The following is a 7,190-nucleotide window of genomic DNA, read 5'->3' on the forward strand; positions in this document are numbered from 1 at the left end:
ATAGCATCATGTGTGACACGATCGAATGCTCCCTTCACGTCCAGGAAAGCAGCGATCGTGATTTTCCGTTGCTCTCGTTTCTCTTCTACGAAAGTTACAAGATCAATAACAGCATCCATTGAGCCTCGGCCTCCGCGGAAACCTTGCACTATTTCCGGGTACGCATTTTGATGCTCGAGATACCTTACTAAGCGCCTATTGATAATCGTTTCCATAAATTTTCCCACTCAGCTTGCAAGTGCTACAGGGTGGTAAAATGAGAGGAGGAACAATTCTTGCCCATTTCCACTCAGCGGGTACTTTTTCGTCCGTTCAAGACCCATTGAAAAATTTTAGCAGACAATTTATAAGATCTGCGCCCATGTGAATTAAGAAGGCATGTGTGATCCCGTCCTGATCGGAACAAGATTTTGGTTTAATAGATGCAAGAGGGCTGCTTCTAGTTACCCTATAGTGAATACGTCGTCCAGACTTATTTCATAAGCTGTGGGTGCATTACTCCTATGTATTATAATATTCGTTCACTGGGTCGAGTTCGCCGTGAGAGATCTAGATGCAGAATTGAATCGAAATAGACTTTTCGGAGCGTTTAATTAACAATAAAAATGCCCGGGAATGTGTGATATTGTTGGGGAGTTGCTTTGAGTCCCCTCCAGATCTTCCAAATTTTGTTTAGTTATTTTCGGAAATCGATTTCTGCACAAACTTCTCGGTATCTAATTTGGCCATGTTTATCTAAATGAAGACTTATTTTGTTCTGTGGCCTTCTCGTCACGCGAACACCTTCCGTTAGTTTAGAACGTGTTGCCCGTCTTTCCACCTGTCGTCGCATTGCGCGGAGACGTTCAAACTTAGCATCAATTGCTGTTCGATTATTTGTAAGTTTGTAACTGCGTGTGGATGATTTTACAGAACAGACGCAAGTCCGAAATTGGAGAGATTGTAATTTTTTGCACACTTTTTTCATGGCCTTTTCGAATCCCCTCCAATTATGTTGTCGTTTGTTTTTCTAGACATATCTGTGAACTACTGTATAAGTACCCCACCGAAAAAAAGAAAGTATAACTTTTTCCTGCTAGAAACCTGAAATCCAGTTTCCAGACGATTGTCTGCAAACTGGATTTCAGGTTTCCAGCAGGAAATCCAGTTAGATTTCCAACAGGAAATCCAGTTAGATGTCCAGTTCCTTCATCCAGTTCGCGAAAAGTTATACTGTTCTTTTTTGTTGCTTGTAGAGTGGAAATGTGGTCACGTCCATGTGTTTCTACATCTGTGAAGCACGTAGCTTGTGATGCCAAGCTCCCTGACACAAACGTTAAGGCAAGGCAACTGCTGCTACTTGTCCCATGGACGTATGTGGGACTTCCGTCATTCAGGAGGAATAGGTTTTAAATATTTGCTACCTCAGCAATGCACTTCCCACGAGGATTTGTTCAAACACCGCCCCATAGGCGGTGATGGGTATTAAAATCGCCAGTTATGATGTAAGGTGGAGAACTTTATTCAAAACGCTTTCTAGAAGCTTTTTTTTGTTATAAAATGTTTATTTCGGTGGCATATATGTTGCAATTATCGTGAAACATGACCTTTAGAAACTTTTGCACACAAACGTACTCGTTATCTTCGTGAGGTGGAATGCAATGTGGGCACCTTGAGCTCTCGACGGGTGAATAGCTTTACTCGGCTCTCCCCAGAAGAACGTAACGAATAAAATGTTTCTTACCCTGATAATCAAAGATTCTGGGGTAATCGTGATTCGCATATTCGAATAATGGGGTATTTATACTTAAAAGCTAACTGACGAAATAAGACAGTCTTGACCTTAACCTTCGTGGGTTTTATTAAAATAATTTAGGATTCTTATAAATCCCTTACATTAGCTGAGATATTGTTTCCTATTATTTCAACTATCATCTGACAACAGTAGCGGGCCCAGGCTTCTGGACGGTTTTGTATTTGAGTGGACATCTGTATGGTCTATTCACACGGACATGTACACGGACAAGTTCCCATGAAATCAGTGACGTCACCTTTTTTTTGTGGTTTGAAACTCGCTGTGCTCCAGGCGAAAAAAAAAACAAAACACGCAAAACTTAAGAGCTAGTCCGCGGACCACAGGAACCTATCCGGGGACGAGTCCGCGGACCTGTTGAATGTCGTGTATCACGCGGGCAACGTCTTAAAATAGCTCCGCAGCTGTCGTACCTAAAGCCCCTTCATGTTTTAAAAGTAGCCCAAGGTGCGTCGTTGCTCGAGGCACGTGCAACGTGCAGCCATTGGGAAGATCATGGCGGCACAGCGCAGCACTGAGCTAGATTTGAGACGCCCTGAATTTCCCAGAAGTGGCTCGAGCATTTCCGCAACAATAAATGGCGCCACTTTTCCCACGGTAGAGGTGCTTTACCCCTACCACGGTTATCGAGATTTTAAATTCGTTCAATTCGTTCGGTCCGCGTAGAACAATAGACTATATAATAAAGGTTTCGCCGTGTTTGCGGAATCAAATCTACGCACTGTCCCTGAGAAACGGTCTCTTCTATAATATTATCAGAACCATTTCAAACCCACTGTAAAAAAAAAAAAGAAGTAAATGGGACGGGCAAGAAAAAATAAATATAGAAAATATAAGCATCGAAAATGTACAGTACCTGTCCGAAAGATGGCGCCAGTTTGTTTTCTCGTCGTAAGTATATAGCCGCGTCCGGCTTACAACGCACTCAATCACACCCAAACGCCAATCTCTAAACCGGCCTTTGCTAGAGACAATCGTATACAAAAGCGCGCCAGACAAGGCGACAAGCGAGCCAGTACGAAAACAAACTGTTGTCTGAAAATATTAGGAAAAAAGTTTTCTCAATTTGCTCGCCGTCCATATTCATGTAGACCGCCCGCGCATATTGGTTTTCAGTCAAAGAAAGTAAACACAGAGAAATGTTTATTCTTTTAAATTTTTGAGTGGTGTGCACGTTCCTGAGGCGGGGCCGTTTGGAAAGGAGACAAATTCGGAAACGTATGTGTTTGTACGTTCCACGCTCATATTCATCGACGCGTGCCTAACACTTGTTTGCGCGCGGGTGTTTGTGCGAGCGTTTCTTCGCGGTTTTATGCTTATTTGGACTGCGGATCCGATGTTTTATATCTTGATGCCGCTTCAGAAGACCCATATGATGAGCCAACAGGGCGTAAAGAGTGTACGCGAAAGGAAACAAAGAACCCAAAAGGTTTTACAACACCTCCATCGATTGAATAGCGGCTTTATGTATACTTTTCCTGTGTGTGGGCTTGTGCATATATCGAACGTGCGCTGAGCTTGCTTGTACCCACCTGTGGTCACGATTCGTTCTTTCATGCAAGCGTATGTGCGAGTTTGATTATTTACTTCGTGCACTTTTGTTGTGCCTGCGTGCGCAGCTGCGTGCTTACGTGTGTGCGTGTACAACTTTCTGCACGCGTGCTTCGTGCCGGCCTGTAAACGCAGCTTCACATCTTAACATTTTCGTGGAGGAAATACTCCCGCGATGCATTTTCTCCACAAATACCTTTCATCCGTTCATCTTTCGAACGGATGGATGATATTGGCTTCACCTGGAGTCTCAGATACGCGACCCGCTGCTGTGAGCCCCCCCGGCTAATGGTTTTATGTCGTCGATTCATTTCTTCTCGAAAAGCAACTCTTGTTTTATAATGTGTTTACAAATTTTTCACTTTTCTGGTTTCCTTTGGGTTGAATATTGTTTCATCTTAATACATGCTTCTGTACTCTTTGTCATGTTTATCACACGTACAACCATTTCAATACTGATCTCTTTGGTCGAGGTCGCACTTCGGCGGCACGAACTCTTACTCAGCAGAAAGAACTGACATCTCGAGCTTCTAGCCTTCAGAAAATACCATTAAAATTCAAGTATTTTCTTATCATTAGAATTCTTTGTTTTCCGAGTTTATTTGTCGGGAACTTCAAAAAGTGGGCGTGGAAATTTATTTATTTATTTTTTAAATGAAAATTTGATGTTTCTTCGGAGTGTATGATTGGTGAAGTCCCAATTATCTGAAATTCGGTGCTTATTTTACTATGTCCACCCAATTTATAAATAAAATAAAATAATTTTGAGGTGTTATAAGCCGTGGTCCTAAAGGAACATTCACGAGCTAAAAGGCAAACCCCTTTTGTCAGTAGTTGGAGATTTCAGAAGAAACTGAAGTTGCACCTACTCAGAACCACTGACCCTGTGCTCTTATGAAGTTTATTCGTAAAACACCGTTTTTCTTTTGTTTTTTACTTTTGCCGTTGTGACCTCAAAATTCTAAGTGTTTGAAATAAACCCGAATTGACGAAAAATTTACCTCCGAGTGTTTTTCGGATTTATCCGAGAACACAAAACCCCAATTATAATCGTGATCTAAACATTGCCGAAGAAAGCGAAAACTGTCGTATAAACATATTGTATTTTCGAGACACGTCAAGCTTGATTAATCCCCGAGTCAGTTGAGGGACAGGACAACAACAATGTTCTTGCTCCTATTAAAAGAAAAAAAAAAAAAAAAAAAAAAAAAGCCAGTACGTTGGCAAGGCAGTGCCATTTTAAATCTTGCTATCACATTAGGTTCGAGCCCAAAGTATTCGTATGCATTAACAAATACATGATAAAGATGTCAGTAGCAAAACGGCAAGTACAAAAAAAAAAAAATCACCAGACAGCACGAGGTCCCTTTAGAAAATCTCGGCTGGTCTGCAACGTAAAACACAATTGCAGCTTTTTTTTTTTCACAAAACATATCTATATTTTTTCTTTCTTTTTCGAGTTAGCGACAGCCTACGTCGTCTGCTTACTGCGCCTATCATGAGATGGCGCCACAAGTAAACAGTGTCGCTAGGTCAGTCGTCTGTGCGCGCAGCCAAACTTTGATGAGTTTCTTTTTTATTTAATTTTTTTACAGGAAAAGGACTACGCCTTGAAATTTCACATGGTAATACTGACCTGTTCAGTGCACATTCGGTGAAAGCTTGAGCTTGTTATGTGAAAGCGCCGATTTTTCTGGCTCGTTTTACAGCGGAGGTTCAGCTTGGTACACCCTGTATGGAACACGTTTGATTGATCGGCGATCCATACCAGTCAGTCTCACAGAAGCTGACAAGCACGAACGTTAATCACAGTCACTCCCACCGCCGAGCTTGATGGGCCCAGTGCAGATTCATTATGTAAACGAGAAGCAATCTTTCAATCGCTGTCGCTTATGACAAGGCGACGGCAGCTGGTCGCCTTCATCAATCCACGCATACATTATCCCCACTGGCGCAGACTGCCTTGAGAAGTGTCGCAGTTGGTTCGATACGCCTGCAGATACGATTTCAACCAACCCGTACCCAGACGCACGCGCGCTCATAACAACGGGTGTTTACACACGCAACAATATAGGTAATGTCATTGGCAGTTCAAGAAACGCAGGATGTGACCTGAGATTATGATATAATACCCCCTCTCCCCCCCCCCCCCACATTTTTTTTTCGAGCTGCTACGACGGAGTGCAGATATACAAACATATGACATATTCGGAGGGGAAAAAAAAGTACGAGCCCTTTTGATATACACACAAAAAGATTAAATTCGCGCTAAAAGTGCAAAGAATCAAAGAACAACAAAGTGTGTCAAATATATTATATATACACTTCCTTTTTCCCCTTCTCCCCCTCCTTCTTCTTCTCTCACATATTCCTCCTCCCCCTCCTCCGCACGTGACGTCAATTTTCCCGCAAAATCTAGCGGATGAACTGAATTCGTTCATAGGTGACGTAACACCAAGTCATGTGACGCCATTTTCCCCGCTAAATTTAGCGGGGAAACTGAATTGGTGTTGAGGTCATGTGACGTCAATTTACCCGATAAATTTAGCGGCGAATCGAATTGCTGTGGAGGTCACGTGACGCCAATGTTTCCACTAAATCTTAAGGAGAGACTGAGTTTGTTCGTGGGTGACGTGACACCAAGTCATGTGACGTCATTTTCCCCGCTAAATTTAGCGGGGAAAATGCACTATCGCTGAGAAATAGTCGCTTATATAAACCCCACGATAAAATAGTGATGCATAAAAAAAAGAACAAAATATAAGCGGATTGCAAGTGTACCGTGACTTCCGGATAGATGGTGCCAGTGGGTTTTCTCGTCGCAAGCAGCCGCGTCCGGTTACAACGCACTCAACCACACCCAAATTCAAATAGTGTATCTGAACCCGCCAGTACTGTTGACAGTCCTATACAAAAGCGCGCCAGACAAAGTCACAAGCGAACCAACGCGAAAACAAGTCAAAACGGGTCCGACATAACGCGAAAACGAATCAAAACGATTGCGTGAAAACATTAAAAAAAAGTTTTCTCAACCGGCGCTCACCGTCCATATTCATGTAGACTGTCCGCGCGTATTTGTTTTCCCTCAAATAAACTAAACAAAGAGAAATGTTTATTCTTTTAAAATTTTGGATGGAGTATGCTTTCCTGAGGGGGGACTTTTGGAGAAATTCAAAAACGGATATGTTTCTACGTTCCACGCTCACATTTATCGACGCGTGTATGGCACTTGTTTGTGTGCTCCAGATGCGCGTGCGTGTTTGTGCGAGCGTTTCTTCGCGGTTTTATGTTTATCTTGGCTGCGGATCCGACATTTTATATCTTAGCGTCGCTTTATAAGACCCCCACAGGTGAGCCAACAGGGCGTAAAGAGTGTACGCGAAAGAAAACAAAGAACCCCAAAGGCTTTCCCACACCTCCTTCGATTGAATAGCGGCTCTATATATACTTTTCCTTTAAGGGGGCTTGTTCATATATCGAACGTGGCTGAGCTTGCTTGTACCCGCGTGTGGTCACGACTCGTTCTTTCATGCAAGCGTATAATGCAAGTTTGCTTATTTTCTTCGTGCGCGTTTGTTGTGTCTGCGTGCGCCTTCTGCGTGTTTACCCGTGTGCGCGTACGACTTTCTGCACGCGTGCTTCGTGCCTGCCTGCAAAATAAGCTTCCCATCTTTACATTTTCGTGGAGGAAATACTCCCGCGATGCATTTCCTCCACAATACCGTCCATGCGTGCATCTTTCCAACGGATGGATGATATTGGCTTCACCTGGGGTTTCAAATACGTGACCCGCGGCTGTGAGCCCCCCAGCTAATCGTTTTATGTCGTCGATTCATTTCCCTCCGAA

This window comes from Ixodes scapularis, unplaced genomic scaffold (genome assembly GCF_016920785.2).
Source record: "Ixodes scapularis isolate PalLabHiFi unplaced genomic scaffold, ASM1692078v2 PGA_scaffold10__122_contigs__length_95168666, whole genome shotgun sequence".
NCBI classification, from domain to species: Eukaryota; Metazoa; Arthropoda; class Arachnida; order Ixodida; family Ixodidae; genus Ixodes; species Ixodes scapularis.